Consider the following 24,614-nt stretch of genomic DNA (forward strand, 5'->3'; position numbering starts at 1 on the left):
AGTTTAAACCAGCCCAGGTGGCTTCACTGCCCCAGCCAGGATGCCTTGAAGTCACCCATCTCCATGGTAAGTAAGTGTGTGCGCGGGGCATCAAAAGGAATAGTGGCCTCTGCAATACATAATTAGTAAGATAAATCTGCTGCTAAAAATTGTATGTGTACATTATCTATTGATTTTATAAGTGTCTCATTTTCCATAAAACACTGTGGGCACTATATAAGAATAGCACACTCTGTATTTGATCACTATGTAAATCCTAAATACATATGTATATATGCATATACATACATATATTTTCATACACACACAAATACCTATGCATAATCTGTTATATGCTTGTTGTGATTTATTTCATCAGAGTCTTACATACAAGCATAATTACTTCTCTCATTTTTCAGATGAGAAAATTTAGCCCAGAGATGTTAAAGATTATGACAAAGACCTCCTAGCAAGAAGAATTGATGTTTTGGGTCAAATCTGGCACTATGAGACTTCAAAAAAACTAATTAATTAAACTGGCTGAGCTGGGTTTTAGTTGCTGTAGTTTCTTGAGTTGCAGCACGTGGGATCTAGTTCCCTGACCAGGGATCAAACCTGGTCCCCCTTCATTGGAGTGAGGACTCTTAGCCACTGGACCACAGGGAAGCGTCAAGCTCTATATTTTCAGTCCCTATACCACACTGATCATTGATTTGAGCAAATTTATTATAAAAAGCTGTGACTTAAACAAGAGTAAAACAAGAACAGACAGAGACTCAAGGATCCCTCATTTTACAAATTTAGATGTTATATACTGGGTTTCCTTAAATCATGAGACACCAGGATACACAAGTCAAATTCACAAACAACAAAGCCATGGGGGAAATGTATCATTGTCCTTTGCCCCTAGCAGAAGCTACATCGTCTCAGCAACTCAAGTGAGCTTGCTTTTTACAATCGAAATGTTTCCCTTTGTATGCAGACTAATGGAGCATAGCAGAATACATGCCTTCAACTACAAAAATCTGTAAATCAACACACACACCCCATGTTGTGACCGTGAGAACACACACCCTCACAAGCCAGGAGACAGCTTCTGTTGAAGGAAGAGCTGAATACTGATCAGCCCATAAAAACAGAGCTCAGATTGAAGAAACATCTTATACCTGATAAATGCACTGCTATCATAACATCAACAGCTTGGAGTCAACAAAAACTATATTGGTTAAATTAAGTCTTCTACATAAAGATGTCAAATGTTACAACCTCACTATTACAGTGAAGAATAGCTCCAAAATGTGTCTAAACTGATGAATTAGATGATTCTACCCTTAGATAGGACTTTATAGAATCGTCAGTTCTAAAATCATATATCTCTACTCTAGCATCAAATTTCTATTGGTTTGGGCTGTATCTTCCTTGCCATGTCATCCCAATACTAGTAATTTGGACCATTTTCACATCTTGCTTCTAACATAAAGAACACAAATGTCTGCAGTGACTATTCCTAGATTTCTTCCTTAATCATACAGTGCTAAGAAATCTGGACACAGTTGAAATTTGAATCTGTAACAGTTCTTTCAGATTTTCTTTGATAGTAAAGCAATAGTCTTCCAGGCTTCCTTTTGCTTAGAGTCCTGTATACTTTTTGGATCAGATTATTATAGCTCTAAGCTTTCTTTAAAGTACCGAAATGTTAAAAACTCATAAGGACACAGAAGTCAGCCCTAATGAGAATTCACCTTTTAAATGAACTAAGCCGTGAGATTCATCGCTAGGATCACACACACACACACACACATTTTGGGGACACTGGGAATGCTCAAATAGCCACTAAATGTGCCTCTAGATTTAACCTTGAGATTTTATTTTCAGAATGTCTTTTCATCACTTACAAATGTAGCCACATGATTTTTCAATCCAGCTTCTAAGATGAAAGCAAGCCTTTCTTAAGCATGATTTACATTTCCTGTATTTATTCCTTATAAATTATATTTTAAGCCCCGTATTCTGATTTATGAAGTTCCATATCCTTGTCTTTTCAGAAGAAAAAAGGCACATGTGTCCACGATTAGATTCTAAACCATCCAGTGCCTTTAGTCGTGAAAAACCTATGCAACACAGGGAAGTTTGAGGAGAAGAACATCATATGCCTACCAAAAGAAATAATTCAGTATTACAAAGTCATTGAAATTAAGAAATGGAAGAGGCTTGTCAAATCAAACTTGCAATTGACACCCAGATTTAATATGTCAAGGATGTTGGGTCACCAGAGGTGCCTCTAATCTTTGGATAAAGTGGAGAAACTGAGAAAGAACATTTAAGGATCAGGGCCCTTAATCAAAGGCAAGTCCTTATAGATCAAAATATCAGAGAGAAATATGTAAGATGCAGAGGACAGGCAAATGGAGAAATGGCACTGAAACATCAAGCAGATAATACTTTATTCGAAAGGTTTCTAGCTAGAGACGTGAGTTCTGTGTGGTTTCTGCGCTGACAGTGTCCAGAGGTTGGTTCAGAAGGGAACTGTTAAAGCCGGAAGAGCCAGAGGGGTCAAAGGATGAAGGATATTATTGTGTGTAAAATCCCAACCTTTCATCTATGGACTGTAACCTAATCCTTAGAAATCTCCTGTTCTGTTTTCCTTCTAGTAAAGAGCAACGGCTCACAGTAAACATTCTTCTGAGTATATGTGTGTTGGGGAGAGAGGAGATATGAAAGTAGGTGTCCTGGGCTGATAAAGCATAAACAACAAGGAGCAGATGCTAGCATTTACCCAAATAATCAGAGCAGAATTATCTAAAAATTATCTAAAAAATTTAAGCATCTTTAGATTTCACCATATGACCATTGAAAAGACACATTTTTTGGTAAGGCCTGGTCTTGTTTGTCTTTTACTGTTGTCCTCTGCTTAAAACAAACAAACAAACAAACAAAAAACTGATAGTAGGAACTAGTTGTGACAAGTCATTTAAAAAGAAGAAGCCTGCCAGAAAACAGTGAAATGGGGTAAAAAGAACTTGCTGGTGAGCAATCTCTAAAATTTATCAGAATCCCTGTGGAGAGTCCGCCCACACACCCTGCACTCGGAATTGGGCACACAGCCTCCTTCCTGATTTATTGCGTCTCTCCACACACTGGAGAGATGAGACCAGCATCTGCTGTGTAGGAAACACTGCATCTCCACGCCAGCCTGCCAACTCCTGTATCACAACTCTAGAGTTCAAAAGGATTTGTTCATTTCAACCAGTCTGCTGTTGCAACAGGGCAAATGAAAACAAGGGTAAAGAGACAAAACAGGTCCTAACCTGTTGAGCAAATCGGGCTCTCAACTCTTAGTAACAACAGGGAATAAAGTCTGCTATACATCCATGCTACATATACACATGCTCTTATGTGTATGTGTGCAGTAATGAGGTGTGGTTTCTTGTTTTGGTTTTTAATTAAGATGTGTATAGCAGAATGGTTAAGTGTAGTTGTTTCCACTCACATAGATATATCAAGACATCAAGTCAAGTACCTTAAATATATATAATTTTTATTTGCCAATTATAACTGAATAAACATGGAAAGAAAAAGAGTAGGAGTTCTGGAGTCAGATTGCCTGGGTTTAAATTCTAGTTGTTTCACTTATTTGCTTGATCAATTTGAACATTTTAAGTCCCTTTATCCTCAGTTTCTACATGTGTTTTTTAAAAAGGATAATAATAGTTATTTAATAAAGTTGTCATGAGAATGAGGATTAAGTGAGATGATATACACATATACTAAATACCTGCCACACAAGGTCTTGTAAGAGCTGCCATTAGTAAATTAAAAACAACAACAAAAGGAGTTTATAAAAATGAGCTGTGACTATTTGGAGGGTGTGACCTTAATGGGTCAACTTCAAATACTGGTACTGACATGCCTATCACGACATAATATAATAAAGTGTGGAAGTAAATCAGAGGAGCGGGGACACTCTGAACTGGTAAGCCAACAACAGCACCATCCTCTTACAAAAGCTTATAACTTGAGTTAAAAAAGCCATGGGGTAATCAATGACAAAAATGTTTCCACGCCTTTTGAATAGAGATAATATATTGCATTTTGTCTTCAGCAACATGATAGGCCTTGGCATGGTGTGCTTTGTCTGTCTGATTGATTGATTTTTGGTATTTGTCCTGTTTTGTGTTCTCTGAGTTCCTTGGATGTATGGTTTGATGCCTGCACTAACTCTTGATAATTCTCTGTCTCCCAAAGAAAATTCAAATATTTCCTTAACTTTATTCTCTTTTCCCACTGGAATTCAAATTACCCACACATGATCATCTGATGTGAGCGATCATCTGATATCAATGGTGACTGAGATTTTCTGAGGCTGTCCTGATTTTTGGGTACCTCAACTGCTTGCCTTGCAATATAGTCAACATAGATTTAACCCAATTTCTACATTACCATTTGAGATCTCTGTCATTCTAATCTGTATGCAGTGGTTTACATAAAATCAGTAACATCTATAGAAGTTACTAAGAGAGTTTGGTACACATTTGGTACACAGTTTGAGGACAGGAATTCTGATTCAGTGGATCAGGGTTGAAGCCAGGAGTATCATCCTGAATAAAGTTGAGGTAGGTGATTTGCAGGTTATATTTAGAGAAACATCAGCTCAACAAATCTCTTACTGTGGCACTCCAATAAGCTCTGGAAGATTAATGGCCCTCTGCTTGAACCTATGCTTTTATTCATTCATCTTAAAATCATCCTGGTTTTAGATTAAGAATAAACTTTTCTTACAGCTCTCCTAAGACGGCTAAAATTGAAAGCACTGACAACTACAAGTGTTGACAAGGATGTGGAAAAACTTGAATTATCATGAAACGCTTGTCCAAGTATAAACTAGAATGATCACTTTTGAAAACTTTGGAGTATCTATTCAGGCTCAAAGACCCAGGAATTCCATTTCTTGGTATGGAAATTAGTGATTCTTTCTATCAAAATACATGTACAAGAATATTCTTAGAAGCTTTATTCAAAATAGCCCCAAATTGGAAATTATCCAATGTCCCTAAGCAATGAAACAGAGAAATTAGGATATATTCATACAATTAAATATCATGCATGGTGGCTCAGCAGGAAAGAATCCACCTGCAATGCAGGAATGGCAGGTAATACGGGTTTGATCCCTAGGTTGGAAAGATCCCCTGGAGAGGTAAATGGCAACCCACTTCAGTATTCTTGCCTGGAGAATCCCATGGACAGAGGAGACTGGCAGGCTACAGTCCATGGGATTGCAAAGGAGTTGGAGATGACTGAGTGACTGAGCACACACAACAGTGAAAAACAACAGATTACAGTTACACTCAACAACATGGAAGAACTTCACAGAGAAAATATTAAGTGAAAAAAGCCAAACATAAACGAATTTTAAGAATTAATAAATCTAATGTATGATGGTAGAGGCCAGAACAATGGCTCACTCTGAAGATAGCTAGGAGGCAGCAGAGGGACACTGCTGGAATGACAGAAACAATCTGTTATGAGTGAGGTTTATGGGAGTATATATGCACCTATGTAAAAATGTATTGAGCTGTACATTTAAGATTTGTGTGCTGACTATATGTAAGTTACACCAGAAAAACAGCAAGGAAGAAAGAGAAAGAAAGAGAAGAAAGAGTAGGAGGTGGGAGGTAGGGAGGGAGGGAGAAAAAGATAAACCACTTTGTCCCAGAATTACAAAATCTGTCTGAGCCACCAGGGAAGTCACACCTATATGTAAGTTACACCAGAAAAACAGCAAGAAAGAAAGAGAAAGAAAGAGAAGAAAGAGTAGGAGGTGGGAGGTACAGAGGGAGGGAGAAAAAGATAAACCACTTTGTCCCAGAATTAGAAAATCTGGAAAACAATTCTGAAAGCCTTTGGTCTTTGTCACTAATGACTTCACAGATTTTATTACATTCTTTCTCAGCCAGCATGTTCCAGACTATAAAGAAAGCTAGATGGAGTAAATATTTCCTGTTAATAAATATTAACAATCGATGGAAATCACATGTGTGAAAAGATAAGTCCTGCTGACTTCTTTTTGGTCTTGGCTATATGGTCAGTCACAAAAAATGTTTTCCATGGATAAATACTACAAGGTTCAGTGATTTCAGGAGGCTGGAGAATGTTGGTTTAACTAGGTTATATAAAGCTGGATTAAACCAGATTTAAGTATTTCCCTCTGACGAGAAAAGAGTCTTAAAGAAGAAAAATATACAAAGCCTTCCGTGAAATGCCTGGCTCCAATATTTCTTACAAGGCAATTAGGTTAAAATAAACACTGTGCATTCCTCAAGGAAAATAAATCACAAAATGATAAAATAAACTCAGAGGGGAAAATATTGAAGGGAGAAGAGGGAGGTCAGCCCTATATTTTTGCATTCATTACACTAGGAAGGACAAAGTATGAACAAAAACCACAACTTTATTTTTAAAATTCTCTAATTTTTAAAATAATCAACTAGGAATTTCCTCCTTGCCTCATTGACAAATGCCACTGGAGGGACAGGCAGTGAGGTGGGTCTGAGTGATTGCTGGCAAGACTTTTCTATTGCTGCTTCCAGATTATTACTCTCATTTCAGTTCAGTTGCTCAGTCATGTCCGACTCTTTGTGACTCCATGGACTGAGGCACGCCAGGCTTCCCTGTCCATCACCAACTCCCAGAGCTTGCTCAAACTCATGTCTACTGAGTTGGTGATGCCACCCAAACATCTCATCCTCTGTCATTCCCTTCTCCTCCCACCCTCAATCTTTCCCAGCATCAGGGTCTTTTCAAATGACTCAATTCTTTGCATCAGGTGGTCAAAGTATTGGAGTTTCAGCTTCAGCATCAGTCCTTCCAATGAATATTAAGGCCTAATTTCCTTTAGGATTGAACAGTTTGATCTCCTTGCAGTCCGAGGGACTCTCAAGAGTCTTCTCCAACACCACAGTTCAAAGGCATCAGTTCTTCTGTGATCAGCCTTCTTTATGGTCCAAGTCTCACATCCATAGATGAGTACTGGAAAAACCATAGCTTTGACTAGATGGACCTCTGTTGGCAAAGTAATGTCTCTGCTTTTTAATATGCTGTCTAGGTTGGTCACAGCTTTTCTTCCAAGGAATAAGCATCTTTTAATTTCATGGCTGCAGTCACCATCTGCAGTGATTTTGAAGCCCCCACCCCCCAAAAGTCTCTCACTGTTTCTATTGTTGTTCCATCTATTTACCATGAAGTGATGGGAACGGATGCCATGATCTTAGTTTTTTGAATGCTGAGTTTTAAGCCAGCTTTTTCAGTCTCCTCTTTCACTTTCATCAAGAGGCTCTTACGTTCTTCACTGATTATTACTCCACTCTCATAAAAGATCCTTTTCCTTTGGTGTTTACACCCTCCTCCAATTTCTTTTTTACTTCTCTTGCTGTTATTCATCTTCTCAATCACCCACATCCCTTGAGGAACACGGCATGTGGATTTCAGACTAATTTTTCCATCAAATCCTACTCTCTACCATACAACTGAATCTACTACCTACTATTATTCTACTTCAGACACTCACCATTAGAGCCACTCTCTGGACTTTGGTATCATTGTGAATTATTCATGCTCTTTAAGTTCAAGCTTTATCACCAACCTCCTCTCTGCCCAGCTGTCCTCTCCCTCTGGCTATTCTATCCTTCAGCCTTGCTGCTGCTGCTAAGTTGCTTCAGTTGTGTCTGACTCTGTCCGACCCCATAGATGGCTGCCCACCAGGCTTCCCTGTCCCTGGGATTCTCCAGGCAAGAATACTGGAGTGGGTTGCCATTTCCTTCTCCAATGCATGAAAGTGAAAAGTGAAAGTGAAGTCGCTCAGTCGTGTCTGACTCTGTCCAACCCCATAGACAGCTGCCCGCCAGGCTTCCCTGTGCCTGGGATTTTCTAGACAAGAATACTGGAGTGGGTTGCCATTGCCTTCTCCAATCCTTCAGCCTTATGCACATTCAAAAGCCTTCTACTTCTCCTTTCCCCTCATCTATAAATTCCTATGTGAGTTCACTTTCTTACTCCAATTCTATAGTCAGTTGCATACAGACTCCATTGACAATATCCTCAAATTCATCATAGACCAACTAAGCATCAATCAAAGACCATACAAACCATCTGTCTTATTAACCTACACATTACTTTAGAGAAGTTGCACCAGTTGGCAGAGAAGGCAATGGCAGCCCACTCCAGTACTCTTGCTGGAAAATTCCATGGGTGGAGGAGCATAGTAGGCTGCAGTCCATGGGGTCGCGAAGAGTTGGACACAACTGAGCGACTTCCCTTTCACTTTTCACTTTCATGCATTGGAGAAGGAAATGGCAACCCACTCCAGTGTTCTTGCCTGGAGAATCCCAGGGACGGGGGAGCCTGGTGGGCTGCCGTCTATGGGGTCGCACAGAGTCGGACACGACTGAAGCGACTTAGCAGCAGCAGCAGCAGCTTTGTAGAAATATCCGGGGGTTGACAGAAGAGAACTCCTTCAGTTTTTCTACTCTAAAATCAACCAATAGACTCTGCTTTGGGTTGGAGGTAGACAGGGCAGTCAGATTTTCACTTTCCACCTTCCTAAAAAAGGATTCTTGAAGAATCACAGTCATCAACAGTCTTGTTTTTTTCCAGCTTAATAGGCTGCTTTGTAGCAATTCTATTTTATAAAATAGTATTCTTATTGGATTTTCTATGCTTACTGCTTTTAGTTTGGAAAGCCTCATTATTTGCTGATTTAAAAAAAAGTCCACTTATTTAATCATCAAGAATTCTTTTATTTCAAGCAAAGATCAAAAGGCCATAGTGGCTCAAAGCAACACAGGTAAAACCCATGAGTAAGAATTTAAAAAATTTAATCCCAGCATGGTTACTGATGTACTAGGTGCCATTAAGTGAGAAATTTCAACTCAGTATGCCTTGATTCTCAAAAAGAACAAAAAAGATATTAACATTGCCAACTTAGCTCAGTTAATTGTTGAAGAGAATTAAATGATTTATGAGGCTACTATGAAACATAAAACCCAAGACATCAATAAGTTACAAATGGGAAGGGTGCAGAAAGGAGGAAAAACTGTTAATCTCCACTGATACAGAATGTTAATTTTCCAAATCAGTCTCCACTGGGTATGCATTTTATAGGAAAATAAGTTCCAATCTTCCATAATGTTTTGACTACATCACTGAGGTAATGAGTTGTTGGAAAAAACCAGAGATTTCTGCAATTTACTTTCTGTTACAGATACAGCAATTTCATATTCTTTCAACTTTGTGTCCATCCCTACTTTGTGACAGACTTTTTCTTTTATTAATGCAACTTCTGTTCACTGAATGTCCTCTTATAAAGTGAATTGCTTTCACTATAGTATGTTTGTACCCTAGGGGCTGTGCCAGGCGACTCATTAGGGTATGGGGGCTTCTCAGGTGGCTCAATGATAAAGAACCCCCCTGCCAAGCAGGAGACATGGGCTCGATTCTTGGGCTGCGGAGATCCTCTGGAGAAGGAAATGGCAACCCACTCCAGTGCTGTTGCTGAAAATCCCATGGACAGAGGAGCCTAGTGGGCTACAGTCCATGGGGTTACAAAGAGTCAGATATGACTTAGTGACTAAACAACAACAAAGAAAAAGACTACATATTCATAATTTTTTAACCTAAAAAATAAGGCTCCATTATTTGGAAGGTTATGGTGTATTTAAAGTACTCACAGCAGAAAAGTGAGAATTCCATAGGCTTGGGGGGATAGCAGCATTGTCCGCTTCACCGGATCCTGGTCAGTGTCCTATGAGATATTGCATTTACATGTGCCAGGTAAATGGCTTTGTAGTTTATAACATTTAATTTTAACTCAACTGACTTACACAAAATAGACAAGAATGTTAAACAAGTCTTGAAATGGTGACACTGACACTTTTACTTCAGTGAAAATCATTTACTAGCTTCACTATGAGATAAAAGCAACAGTAATATGCTATTCTGATAAGAAGAGGTGAAGGTTTCAGCTACACCTGATTTAGATAAGATGTTGAACCTTGTGCCTAAGATTGATATCGGAATGGGATGGGTCTTTCGATGGGTGGGGCTCACGAGTGCCTGCATGTGTGCTAAGTCACTTCAGTTGTGTCCAACTTCTTGGACTTTTTTTCAACCTTATGAACCGTAGCCTTCCAGGCTTGTCTGTCTATGGAATTCTCCAGGTAAGAAATCTGGAGTTGGTTGTCATGCCCTCCTCCAGAGGGTCTTCCTGACCTGGGGACTGAACCCACATCTCTTATGTCTCCTGCAGTGGCAGGTGGGTTCTTTACCACTAATGCCACCTGGGAAGCCCAGGGCTTATGAGTGAAAGTCACTCAGTCGTGTCCAACTCTTTGCAACCCCATGAACTATACAGTCCATGGAATTCTCCAGGCCAGAATACTCAAGTGGGTAGCCTTTCCCTTCTCCAGGGGATCTTCCCAACCCAGGGATTGAACCCAGGTCTCCTATATTGTGGGCAGATTCTTTACCGGCTGAGCCACAAGGGCTTATGAGAGTTGAGTATAATTCACACGTGGGAAAAATGTAGATAATTTGTTGTTTGTGAATAACCATGGTGGTTTCCAAACATGTCTGCAAATTCTTTCATATTCTTCCCATAAAAGTCTGTGTCTCCACTCCTGGAATCTGGGAGGTGCCATGTCTGCTCTGACCTACTGAGCTCAGCAGAGCTTACTGTGTGGTCAGAAAAGGCCATGTGGTTCCTGCCCTAGCTCTTTTGGGAGGCTGACTGTGGGAAAAGCTTGCACCATGAAAGGATTTTGAGTCTCCCTAAGACCTCATCAAGCTGGAACAAAGTACAATTAAAAGTCCAGCTGAGCCCAGACTTCTAGCCAAGACATCAGGCATATGAGCAAAGCTGCCCTGGATCATCCAGAACAGTCTATCTACCAGATGAGTACCACTGACGTCATGACGATCAGAAGACTAGGTCAGCTAAGCTCTCCCTGAATTCTTAATCCATAGAACCTATGAAGTCTAATAAATTGTGTTTAAGCGACTAAGTTTTGGAATATTTCGTTGAGCAACAATAGATAACTGCAACAGTTCGCTGTGTATATCTAGGATACACTCCATAGTGGGGTGGGAGGGGGTGGTCCTGTGACTTGTTTTGGTCAAGGGAATGCTAGCAACTGTTTCGCAAGCAGAAGACTGGACAGCACTTGTAAGACTGGGGTTCTCTTCTCTTACACCTCCATCACTGCCATGAGAAGATGCGCCCAGGCCAGCCTGCTGGCAGGTGAGAGACATGGCAGCAGGGCAGAGGCTCCATTTGTCCCTGTCATCCTGGTTAAGTCTGTTCCACACAGACCAACAGCCAACTGGCTCACAGACAAGTGGATGAGGCCAGCCAAGCCCGGAAGGACCACTCATCTACCCTAAATCACTAGGCTGTGAACTTGTGAGCTCAATAAATATTTGTCGTAATCCACCCCTTGAGAAGGGATGTGTGTACTATTTACCTTTAATAGCAATATAGAATCAATACAACAAGGATTTTTATTTCAAGGCACTTTGCTAATAAAAACCACTCTGTTTCTAAACATTCAGTTTTGTGCACTGTCCCTAAAACACTTGGCATATTCAAACTACTATTTTTTTCTGATGATGCTCTTTCCCCCTTTTCCGGCTCTCCTAATCCTACGTACTCGTAACAGTCTAGCTTAAATTCTGGAACTCCAGAATCATCAATTTAGTCCACTCCATCCCACCACAGCTTCACTTCTGGATTCCTAGAGAACTCACCTTCTGTACCATCTTCTTGACAGTTAACTGTACATTGCTTCGTGATGTTACTTAACTCACAGGTAGGGAGACTGAAACTCAAAAGTACTTTAGGATCTCTGAGGGTGGTATCTTGTGTCCTACTCCTCTCACCCTTCTTTCCGGCCCTCCAGCACAAAATCTAGTCTCATGCATGCAATAGGTGTTAGATGAATACAGGAAGAGAGCAAAGAATGCGCCATAGCTTTTGAAAGGGTCTTAGACAGCTAGAAACAATGTACTGTACATCTTATAACATTGCTTAGAGTCATTTTTTATAACTTCAAATTTGAAAGAATAATAGAATACTTTATGGAAGATAATTGAGCAATTTGGTCGGGGGTCGGGGGGTGGGAGGGAAATCTGCTGAAATCTTGAATGTTTTCAGTGATTCAGAGGCTTTATGGGCAAAAAGGTATGAAACAATCGCTGTCAGGCTTGACTGTCTGCCAAATGACTGATCATAATGGCATAGTTTTATTTCCCAACTTGGAGGGTTTGCAAGTCATTAATAAACTGTGCAACATTTACCAGGTGTTTGGTTAAAGCCTGCTTACATAACGCATTTACAAATATTTATATTCTACAGAAATCCTCCCACTTTATTCAGAGTTAAAACAGAAGAATCATTTCCCTCTAAATGATTGTATTTTTCACAAAAGGGCATTATATTTCCAAAAATCCTAAAGAGAAATGCTACTCTGCATCTTCTCTTTGTCTCAACTTTCTCCCCAGGGAAATTACCTCAGAAGAAAATGGGGAGGCTGAATTAGAGCAAATAATCACCCACCAAAAATCACAGTTTAGGGACAGTGTGTTATACCTCAATTTTTTTTTCATTAAAAAAAAAAGTAGCAAGAGGAAATAACCTTTCAGCATCTGTTTGGAGAAAAATTAAGTCTTCTATATACCCTATTTTTTCAACTCTAAGTAGAGGTTAAACAAAGTTACTAATTTATCTTTCTTCTTATTTTTGAAAAAAGGAGTCTCTGTGGGATTTACCCAGTCCTTATATTCAGATATTAAAAATGAGAATAAAAACATAATCCACACTGAAATAGATCTGTGTTGAAGGGACAGGGTTTGGAGGTGGGGTGAGGAATAACTCCTGAGATCTACTAAAGAATGAGAGCAATCCCTTTCATATTAACCATAAAAAGACGGCATCACTTATATGGCAGTATGAAATGATACGTTTGAATAATCCTATAGAAAATTTTCTAATTAAAAGTACATGTCTAAGACCCAATCGTCATTGCTTTCTTGAACCAGTTTGGCCAAGGCTGACCATGCTTGTAAGGTATGTGTTGTCCTACATACTGTAGGGCACTTAACTTTGGAGCCAATTATTTTACAACTAAAACAATTAACTTACAACTTGACAGAAGTTTTAAAAACTTCTATCATTGGCTGTATGTCACACTGGCTGCATGTCACTTCCTTTATGTCAATTAAAACAGTAAAACTTGCATATCAAAGGGAGACTCCTACCAGGACTAAGTGGAGGTAAAAGGAGCTACCTACCAGAAGTCAAGAGGAACTCATGAGCTTCCCGCAGTTAACTTGTGTGGAAGCTCCCCCTTGAGGAGCTCAAAACAACTGCACAATTCAACTGAAAAATTACATGGCCAACTGCAAAGTTCAGCTGAAAAATTCCACCACCAGCTCTTGTCTTTCAGAAGAAAGGCTACCCACTCCTTTAGGACAAAACAAAAAAATCCTTGACAAACATCTCTGAAAAAGACCATAATAACCTTTCAGCATCTGTTTGGAGCAAAGTTAAGTCTTCTATATACCCTATCTATTTCAACTCTAAGTAGAGGTTAAACAAAGTTACTAATTTGGTTTCAATTACAAAAGGCTTCAATTTTTTTTTTTTTTTGGCTTCCATGCAAGATATTTTATTATTTCACTGGTATCTCTAAAGTGAAATAAGACAAATACTTTGGCCACCTGATATGAAGAGCCAACTCACTGGAAAAGACCCTGATGCTGGGAAAGACTGAGAGCAGGAAGAGAAGGGGGTGACAGAGGATGAGATGGTTGGATGGCATTACTGATCAACTGACATGAGTTTGAGCAAACTCTGGCAGATAATGAAGGATAGGGAAGCCTGGCGTACTGCAGTCCATGGGGTCACAGAGTCGGACATGACTTAGTGACTTAACAACAAATATATATAACACAAGGGTACCTCCTGTCACCAGCCAAGACACATCTTCTTCAACAAAATTGAGAAAAAACCACTATAAAAATGAAGATAATTCTGTTCTAAAGTAGTACTTTTCTGTGTGTAGACTGTTACCAATGATTAGTTTCTTTGGGTTCTGAGAATGACATGAGGAAGAAAATATACTTCTTGATAAATAGCTACAATTAATTGGAAAACATTCTATTTGGCTGAATGAGAATTTGGAGAGTCTGTGTTTGGTTCAAGATGTGGTGGTTGTTTGGTCTCTAAGTTGTGTCTGACTCTTAGTGACCCCATGGACTGTAGCCAGTCAGGCTCCTCTGTTAATGGGATTTCCCAGGCAAGAATACTAGAGTGGGTTGTCATTTCCATCTCCAAGGGATCCTCCCAACCCAGGGATAGAACCCATGTCCCCTGCATTGCAGGTGGATTCTTTACTGCTGAGCCATTAGAGAAGCACACCATAAAGCCACCTCTTGGAAGGCTTTGAAAGAGTTAGAAGGAATGAGGCAATTTTATGGTAGCCTCAGGTCTTCAGTAAGCATTCGTCTCTAGGATTAGGATCGACAGGCTCCTTCCCCAAGTATGTTTTAAGAATGCTCTAACCAATCTGCCCACGTAAGACAAAGAAGTAAACCTCCAGGGCATGCTGAACACATAGAAGTGGCAACTCACAAGTCAGAATCTGCCCATTTCATGCTAGAACTAAGAGGGCTTTATCAGACTAACAATGCCTGGGGCCTCAGGTGACTCAGAGATCTTCCATTAACCCTGTCTCAACATTCGCATTTATCAAGTGTGGTTTTCCCTCTTCCTTTTAAAGTTTTTGGAGACATTTCCCTCAACACAATGAAGACAGACATAAATTTCAGGATTCTAAGAGGAGAATAGGGTTTTCTTTCTATCAGATCAGGGCAGCTCAGTGCCAATAATAGTTTAATAGTTCCTACTGAAGTGAAATCAGGGTGGCAGTTTGCAATATGCATTGTCCATCTAAGTCCCAGTAAGACGGCATTAAATGCTGGGTGTAGGGAAAGACACAGAGAAAATGTGGTATGAAGTGTTGAGCTTCATAATTTTATTATTATTAACTGTGTTACCTGTTCTTATTAACCATAATTGTCAGAAGTTAATCAGATCCAGTAAAGAATTTAGGCCAAGAGGCATTAATGTTTTATTCAGGGCATGTTACTCAAATTCTGGCAAAGAGTAATCGATGACCCTAGGCTTTTACTTCAGTCTATCTCTAACATGCCCCAGGGAATCAGCTGGAATCAAGGAAGTCTTTAAACTTGGGCAGAATCAAATGACAAAGACATGGTTTCATCTAAAACAACATTTAGGCTGTTGAACTGAATGTTGCAGCTGCCAAAATTCCAGATCGAAGGAATTGTCCTATGTGAGAAAAATTGAACCATTTTGTGGTTTACAGTTTCATTCATTTTGGGTTGGTTAGCCTGACTAGTACCACCTGGGAAAACTAACACAATGGAATCAGGGAATAATCCTTCAACCTCATCTAACCCCATTAACTTTTCACATTTTTTTCCCCCTCAAAATTTGTTTTTCATCCCTCAAGCCCAGCTCACATCCATAGTTACTTGAAGAGTAATAACCTGTGCATTAGCCCACCATTCCTCTGTCCATGGAGTTCTCCAGGCAAGAATAGTGGAATGGATTGCCATGCCCTTTTCCAGAGGATTATATAGTACACAAATATAATTTTGATGATTCCATTAACTTCATGCATTTTGATTTTTCAAAGTCTTCTGGATTATCAAAGGTGTTTTCCTTTGACAATCTCAGAAATGAACTGCAGCAGATAAAAGTTTCTAAATGTTATCTTTCTAGGGATTTTTTTCCCTAAATGAAGCTAAAGGAATTAGGTTAATAAGGAGGTGTTGTGAATATAGGTGTTTGCATGGAAGAAGAACCAGTACTCCAGAAAACCACAGACAGTGAATTCTTTCTCTAAAGGAGCCCAACTTTTTTCCCGCTACGGGCTTGTGTCTCCATTCTGTTAGTGCTGGCCATCTAGTAATTGCTCAGCAAATGTTTATTGAGCAAATTAATGAGCACTAATTTAAAGATAATTAAACAATTATCAGGTAATGAATGATTTGTAAATTAGCAATTTGTAATAAATTACAAATTATTTTGTTAATCAGTGAATAATTAAACTTCAATAGAGAGAACAATAAAATATTCAGGAAGTAAACAAACTGCTAGAATGAAAAAGGAAGATTCCTCTAAGGATTAAAAGTCCAAACTAAAGAATATTTGCAACAGAAAATAAATATTATTTTCAAACACTGTTAAGATATAAATGGGCCCTGAAACAAAATTAGAAAAATTAGTGAGCAGTGCAATTCACCATGCCATTTTGCATAATAACCTGTTATTAATGAAGATTTCTTTTATATTCAACTGCTAAACGCCCGATTTAGAATCTTATGGTTAAAACACACTTGAGAGGTTTTCTGTTCAAACTCCACTGTTTTGCAGATGAAGAACTGGAGCCCCATTTCGATGTATGACCTACCTGAATTTACTTGGCTAGCACATAGCTGGCTTTCTTTTGGTTCGGTTTTCTCTTCTATCTCTTCTGCCTGCCATTAACTCAATCTTTATTTTTCCACTGCCTACCGAGTGTCATTTCGATGGACGGGGTCAGTTCTTGTGAATTAAGAGGTAGTGGCTTCACAATAAGTGAGAGTATAATTGTAACAGTTATCCTTTTAAACTATGAGGTTTCAAAGATAGGAGCTATAGCATCCATTATCCTCTGAACAGGACCTGGATTTTCCCTTAGTGGTTCATACAACAATCATTTCTATTGATACCGCTTCCAAGCAGAGAGTAGAATTGTTCATTTCCTAGTCTTTCTATTTTAATGTACTAAGAAAATCTAACTTAAATGTGCATAGCCAGAGGTGATAAAGAGGGAAAGACACAGACTACAAAAACTTGCAAAAGCAAGCCAGCTAATTTCTTAAATAAAAAGCAGAAAAAAAATGACAAGTAGAGTTTTCCAATCAGGAAGCAGGTTTTGCCAATGTGTGATCAGTAGAACATACATTTTTTTCCCATAGTTTCAAGTCCGTCTGTCCCTGACATTTTACTAATTATCTCAGAATAGTTCCACCGTAATTTCCCTTTCTCTACTAGTTCTAGTTAAAGGTAACAATATATTTTGGTGAATAATACCCTCAGTATTAAAAGATCTTGAACAGCCATGCTTGGGCTATACAGATTAGAGCTCTCAATCTGCTAATAGTTTGCGTGTTCTATAGCATATAATAGCATAGAATGTTCTGTAATAGCCAAATATGACTCTACACAGGATTTACTTAACAAGGGCAAAATGAGGGGAGTAAGGAAGGTGACATTAACTTGGACTGGAGCGAAAAAAATGCAGTCTTTGGTGTCAGAGTTGAGTACTGCCATCTACTGGCTATGTGGTCTGGGTCATTTTTCTTTTTTTAGTTTTATATTCCTCATCTGAAAACAGATTCCCATTAATACTGTATCAACAGGGTTCTGAGGTTAGATGATATGTATGAAATATCCCTTTATAAATTTTAAGTGTGATTTGAATATCAGTGGGAAATTTCTTATGAGTAACAAAATCTACACTCTTCTGGGGACATCCTCAGAATAGTTAGCTGAACACATTTAAGTCACTGCTTAGAGAAACAAATGGCCTCCCTTTTTTATTCTACTGGGCACTTTCTGTCTGTATTCACCCAGTTGTAACTGCATCCTTTACTCTGTAGTCTACGTTTGTTGAGACTAATCTTTGACCTAAACTTAGTAGGGGGCCTCCCTGGTGGCTCAGAAGGTCAAGAATCTGCCTGCAAAGCAGGAGACCCAGGATTGATCCATGGGTTGGGAAGATTCCCTGGAGAAGGGAAAGGCTACCCCCTCCAGTATTCTTGCCTGGAGAATTTCACGGACAGAGGAGCCTGGTAAACTACAGTCCATGGGATCACAAAGAGTTGGACACAACTGAGGGACTAACACTTTTACTTTAAACTTAGTGGGCCCATATTTTGCAAAACCAGAAGTACCTACATCTTGTCCTCCTTTTTCTCTGTGCTCATCTGATCTTCACTGTGAATTTACCACCCAACGGCAGGTTGGAGTAAGATCCTTCCAAAATGACACCAGCTGTCGCTTCTAGAAATGCTCAGCATCCCCTGAAAGATTTATAAAGAAGGCCACGGTGGCAACATGCAACCTTCTGAAACTCTTGTGGTGTATCTTTTCCCTGGGAGGAACTGTAATGCCCTCTTGTCTTGTGTAAGCTTCTGGGAACCAACCACTGGGGAAGGACACTGAAAATTTAATGAATTTAAGAAAAGCTGTAGGCTTCCCCTTTGGAGCAGCCCTGAGGAAGAAGGAAAATGACAGAAAGAAAAACATTCAAAGAAATTACGCTGTCCTCAAGGGTGGCTTCTATAGAGGACAATAACAGCAATTTGGAGATGGAGTATTTTTCTCCTTCCTGTTTACCTCTGGAGCTGATTTCACTACTGTGCTGGCCACAACCAGGGCTATGATGAAGGAATCTGGTTGACTGGACCAGAGGTACCAATGCTAGTGAAAGAAAATGTGACTCCCAACTGCACAACTGAGAGCTACTGACATGGAGATTAAGGGCCTTGGGAGTGCAGTGTTTTGCAGGCACCTCTGTGCATGTTGGCTGAGCAGGTAAAGAATCTGCCTGCAATGCAGGAGACACAGGTTTGATCCCTGGGTCTGGAAGATCCCCTGGAGGAGTAAAGGGCAATATTCACTCCAGTATTCTTGCCTGAAAAATCCCACGGACAGAGGAGCCTAGCGGGCTACCATCCATGGGGTCACAGAGTTGGATATGACGGAGCGACAGGTCAACATCAAGTCATCATCAACTTCTGTGTGTGTTACAAGTATGAGGAAGGAGAATTCAGAATACAACTAAGAATATATGTCAGGCAGAGCGAGAGAAGGGAGGATGAGGTGTTGAAGGAGAAGCGTATGAGAACAGATAAACAATTTATCTGGAAAGTGGAGACACGCACAACATCCAGAGAATGACCACTAACAGCCGAAGAAAATATTCTGCATTCAACAACTGACATAGAACTGCACTTGCCACGTACTTTTAAGTGGAAAATGGACAGCTATTCCACTCTTTAAGGTAAAATGCCACTTCTTATAAATGCGTGTGCAGAGACAACAATCTGAAAGGATGCATATCAAAATGTACCAGTGATTATTTCTGGATGTTGGAATTAAAGCAGTATTTCACTGAGTTGGTCAAAAAGTTGGCTCAGGTTTTTCCATACAATGTTATGGAAGAACTCTAATGAACATTTTGGTGAATCTAATACATACTGTTCCTTTTTGTGTACATATTTTCTAATTTTTCTATATTGAATATATACAAAAAGGAAAAAGGTAATGCATGTTTTTGAAAACTATGACTTCTACATTTCTTTTATAACCATCACTAAGAAAACATATTTGAGCAGAGGAAGGAAGAGGTTAGAATAGGGGGCTGCTGGTTACAGCCTGTATAAATAAAGTTTTATTGGAACACAGTCACCTCATTCATTTACATGCTGCACAGGCAGAGTTCAGTACTTGTGAGAAGACCATACGGCCTGAAAAACCAAATGGCCCTACCTGGCCCTTCACAAAAAAAGTTTTCCGACTCCTGGGTCCAAAGAGTTCTTTCCTTGATATTTATTGTATTATCCATTGCATCCTATTAGTACATGAGCTTGAGAGAGTTGGACCCTCCCTGTCCATTTTGCCCATATATAAAGAGAAGGATAACTCTCTTTATAATCATTAATGCATAAAAAGTATTTAACAGTGTCCCCTGCATATTAGAAAATTCTCAAAAGCATTACCTATTATTAACTACTTCCTTTATAGCAGATACATCGTTCCACTATTATGAGAAACCTAATGCAATTGCCAATTTTGTTGGTCAAAACTGCTCCATATTGGCAACTCCAGTCACTCACTGTTCTCATTTCTTTTGTGTTAATTATAATCTCTGCGATAGTATCAATGTCATTAAGGTAGTTTGGGGTTTGCTAATTTGCCATGAAGGGCTGGGATTCCGTCTAGCACTACTGCACCCAAGTCCAGACATTTAGATGACAAAATCCATAACACTCTATTTGTATCATGCCTTGTTATTTGTGAAACACAGACAAACCAGCGCTAAACATAGCTGTGGTGTGACAGATTCTGTATTCCTGCCCTGCTGCCCTAAACAGAAGCTTTTCAGACAAAGGATATTCTTTCCACCCTACAAGATAACACCTGTCTCTTGCATTTCAGTGGGCCCAGCAAGCTTCCATGACATGGTGACAACCAGTCTTGGCACTGAGCAGAGAGCCAGACACAGCCTGCCAAAACATCCTTGGGAAGACCTGTCTGAAGGAAATATGGGACTCTGAATTCTGCAAAATGTTGAGAGTCTGTCATTCAAGTACACTTAAAGATGGCATTTGGGGGATTGGTACACATTTTGAATAGAAGTTCTTTAAAAAAGTAAAATGGGGCTTCTCTAAGAATGAGATGGGAAGAGAGACTTGATTATCCATGGAATGTAATTATAAGACATCGCAGATAGGAAAGGATAGGATAAGCTTCATGAAAAGGAAGCAAATCAGGAAACTTGAGCACTAATCAAAGTATTCTTATCAACAGAAATGAAGAACAGCTTTAAGTTCAGAGTTCAGCCTATCAAAGGAAGAATAAACTCAATTTAATCCAATCAACACTTATTAAATTCCTATTTTATGTCAGGCACTGGGTTAACATAGCTAGAGATGATAAGATAAATCAGATGCTCTTTCTACCCTAGGGGAGTTTCTGGGCTGATGGAAAGGAGATAAACATGTAACCAAATGATAAGTCTTATAATATTAACAGTAATAGCTGTCATTCGCTGTTTAAAAAAAAATGTAAAGAAAATACAGGATGGAAAAATTAATTCTGCTTGGTCCAGGGAAGGAAGGGAAGAGAGGAATAATCTGAATTAGGTCTTGAAAATTACTAAAAGCTCACTAGGTAAATATATTGCAACAAGAATTAGTGTGGTCTACTGCAGTTGTAGAATCGGTGGACACGAGGAATGACTCAAATGAAATTGAGGAATATTTATGCCAAGCTTAAGAGTTTGGATTTTATCCAGTAGCTTTTGTTTATATACATCTATACACCTACATGGGTTGGTTAGTTCACTTTAGTTGTGTCCGACTTTTTGAGACCCCATGGACTGTAGCCCACCAGCCTCTTTTTGTCCATGGGATTCCCCAGGCAAGAATACTGGAGTGGGTTGCTGTGCCATTCTCCAGGGGATCTTCCCAACCCAGGGTTCGAACCCGCATCTCTTATGTTTCCTGCATGGGCGGGCAGGTTCTTTACCACTAGTGCCACCTGGGAAGCACACACATCTACATCTACACACACACACACACACACACACACACACACACACATCTACAAATACATGCATACATGCACAAACATATATATACATGCATGCATGCTCAGTCGTGTCTGACTCGTTGCAACTGATGGACCTCAGCCCACCAGGCTCCTCTGTCCATGGATTTTTCCCAGGCAAGAATACTAGAGTGGGTTGCCATTGCCTTCTCCAGGGGATCTTCCTGACCCAGGGATGGAACTCACATATCTTACATTGGTAGGCGGATTCTTTACAACTGCACCACCGTGGAAGCTTGCATCTACATATATACACATATATACACATACACACACATATATATACACACACACATATACACATACACACACACATATATATACACACACATATATACATACACACACATATATACACACATATATACATACACACATATATACACATACACACATATACATACACATACATATATACACACACATATATACACACATATATACATACACACACACACATATATATACACACACATATATACACATACACACACACATATATACACACACACATACACGGGAAGTGTGTTTGCAATGTCAATGCAGAAGTGACCTGGTCCAGTCTGGTGTAAAATGACAAAAGATGGTTTCCCAGAGAGCCATAAAGTTGGATCATAGGAGATTGCTTAGAAGACAGACAGAAATCCTACACCACAGAGATGGGAGTAAGAATAGCAAGGAGGGGGTGTAGATAGGATACAGCATGTTTTCAAACTGAAAGTGGAGGCAGAAATCTGAAGACCAAGAAGGAAGGGGAAAACAGATGAGTAAGATTCTCGGGCTGGGGGAGGAGAAAGGGCGTGTGGGCAGAAAGAAGAGCATGGTTAGGGGACTGGCCTTGGGATTTTTATTTCCCCCTCAGAGACATAAGGGAAACAGTTATGGAGAGGTAAAAATGCAGATAATATTGCAGGGAGGGATGCTGAGACAATTCATCACTACTGATCTCTATGCTACTAAGAGAAATGGTGGGGATGAGGGCTTTGTGGAAAGGGAGTTAGGTATGAAACCACCTCTGGCAACCAGAAAGGGAAAAAGCTAGAGATTGGTGAAAGACTTATCTAACAGCTTCAGAATCCACCTGGGCCAACAAGTTATACCTCGGTGATGTCACTCATCTGCGCATTTGATTTTTTTCCAGGAGTGCTTTGCGCTTATCATTTAACTCATCATTAAAGATGCTATACCGGGTGCTGAATGACACTCAAGAGTGGAAAATCTAATTTCCCTAACCTGACACTCAAGCCTTCTCCAGTGCAGCTCTCAGTCTACTCCTCTGATCTATCTCCACCTCCACCACTGTTTTACTCCTCAGAATTCAGAAATCCAAATGTTTGCAGGCTCAGGCAGGTTTAACACAAGTGTTAAAAGGCATGGTCTGAGGCAATAGAGAGTGGTGAGGTTTGTGGCTCAAAAGTTGTTATATTTTCTTTTCAAATTCTATCAGGATAAAACCAAATATACAAAAACAGTTTGATATTTCAGGGACTTTCTCTTCTAAAATTTCATACAAATGAGCTCAGCCTCCTCCAAGCAGAGTTTCTAATAAACCACAAATAAGAGTTCCTTCTCAAATCCTCTTTGGTACTAATTCCCAAGTTTATTTTCTATATCACTCACTTGTACTTGTATGGTGCTATCTTTATAGCATAGAGGTCAAAACGTGAGCTTTGGATTCAGATGGCCCTGGCTTTAAACCTTGACTTTGCCACTTTTAGGCTTGCATAAGATACCAAGTTTTCCAAGTCTCATTTGTAAATCAGGAATAACAATACCTTATGGGATTATCACTTTCACTTTTCACCTTCATGCATTGGAGAAGGAAATGGCAACCCACTCCAGTGTTCTTGCCTGGAGAATCCCAGGGACTGGGGAGCCTGGTGGGCTGCCGTCTCTGGGGTCGCACAGTGTCGGACACGACTGAAGTGACTTAGCATAGCATAGCATAGCATGGGATTATCATGAAGATAAAATACATGCAAAATACTTACTAGAGTGCCTGGCATGCAAACATCCAAATATTTTTAATAATAAATGGTTGTCCCCAACATGGTAATTTTCTTAATTATCAAGAATCAAATCTTCTAAACTCTTTAACACTCTGAGTTACTAGAGAAATGTATTGAGAGGATTTGATGCTAAGTATTTGTTTGGGAGATAAGTTGATATTTATTTACAATAATTAGTACTACTTTAAAAATGTATGGGGTGAAGTAAGATTCTGGTGGGCTGGGAAATTGAAGCTGATAGTTTTTAGGGCCATAATTATACAGTGAAAACGAGAAGTATACATACACATATATTATATACAATGTGCACACACACATATGGGGTTCCCTGGTGGCTCGGACAGTAAAGAATCTGCCTGCAATGCAGGAGACCCAGGTTCAATACCTGGGTAGGGAAGATACCCTGGAGAAGGGAATGGCTACCTACTCTTGTATTCTTGCTGGAGAATCCTATGGACAGAGGAGGCTGGAGGGCAACAGTCCACAGGGTCACAAAGAGTTGGACACGACTAAGCAACTAATACTTTCACTTAACACACACACGCACATGTATTTCATCATTCTTTACCATTTGCAAAGTAATTTCTATACTCTCCTTTGCATCTTACAAACCTTTGTATGGAGTCCATTCAGCTACATATCTATAACAACAATAGCAATAATAACTAACAGCAACTTTGTAAGGTCAGAGATGTTAAACTGACTTGGCCAAGGCAACTCAACAGTGGAGGAGACTCCTTGTTTTCTCTAATCTTTCATAACTTTCCAAGATCTGAAGGTTGTCAGGAGCAATTAAACCCTTAACAGCTACATCACTCTAAAGTAACTATGGGAATTGGAAATTATACCTAATGAAACTCTGCAGGAGGAACATCAGATTGCCAATACGAATGGTCTAGAATGATGCTGGCCAAGACCTCTTGAGGACAATCACATTTCGTCTGAACATTGCCATAAGCTCTTAAAAATTAATAGAATCAGTCCCGCATGTGGGCTTCAGTTTCTCTCCATTAATAATGTACAGTATCATGCTTATCACTGTAAACAGTGCCATCTGAAGGAGGAGAGTCGTTGGTCCACTTAGCAGATGGCCTCTAAAAGGGCATAAT

The 24,614-nt window shown here is 39.6% G+C and overlaps 1 protein-coding gene across 46 annotated transcripts in view; it reads right to left on the reverse strand.

Annotated features, from left to right (window-relative positions):
• SAMD12 (sterile alpha motif domain containing 12) overlaps positions 1 to 24,614 on the reverse strand; it is a 451,161-nt gene that overhangs the window by 213,352 nt on the left and 213,195 nt on the right. Inside the window, exon 6 of one of the 46 annotated variants that reach the window (XR_015140678.1) lies at positions 9,702 to 9,775. The exons of the other annotated variants lie outside the window; for them this stretch is intronic. The gene's annotated coding sequence lies outside the window, so the exon portion shown is untranslated. The remainder of the gene's footprint in view (positions 1 to 9,701; positions 9,776 to 24,614) is intronic. 46 annotated transcript variants of the gene reach the window in all.

This window comes from Bos grunniens, chromosome 14, assembly GCF_055505025.1.
Source record: "Bos grunniens cultivar Pamir isolate PY7600 chromosome 14, Bosgru_T2T1.0, whole genome shotgun sequence".
NCBI classification, from domain to species: Eukaryota; Metazoa; Chordata; class Mammalia; order Artiodactyla; family Bovidae; genus Bos; species Bos grunniens.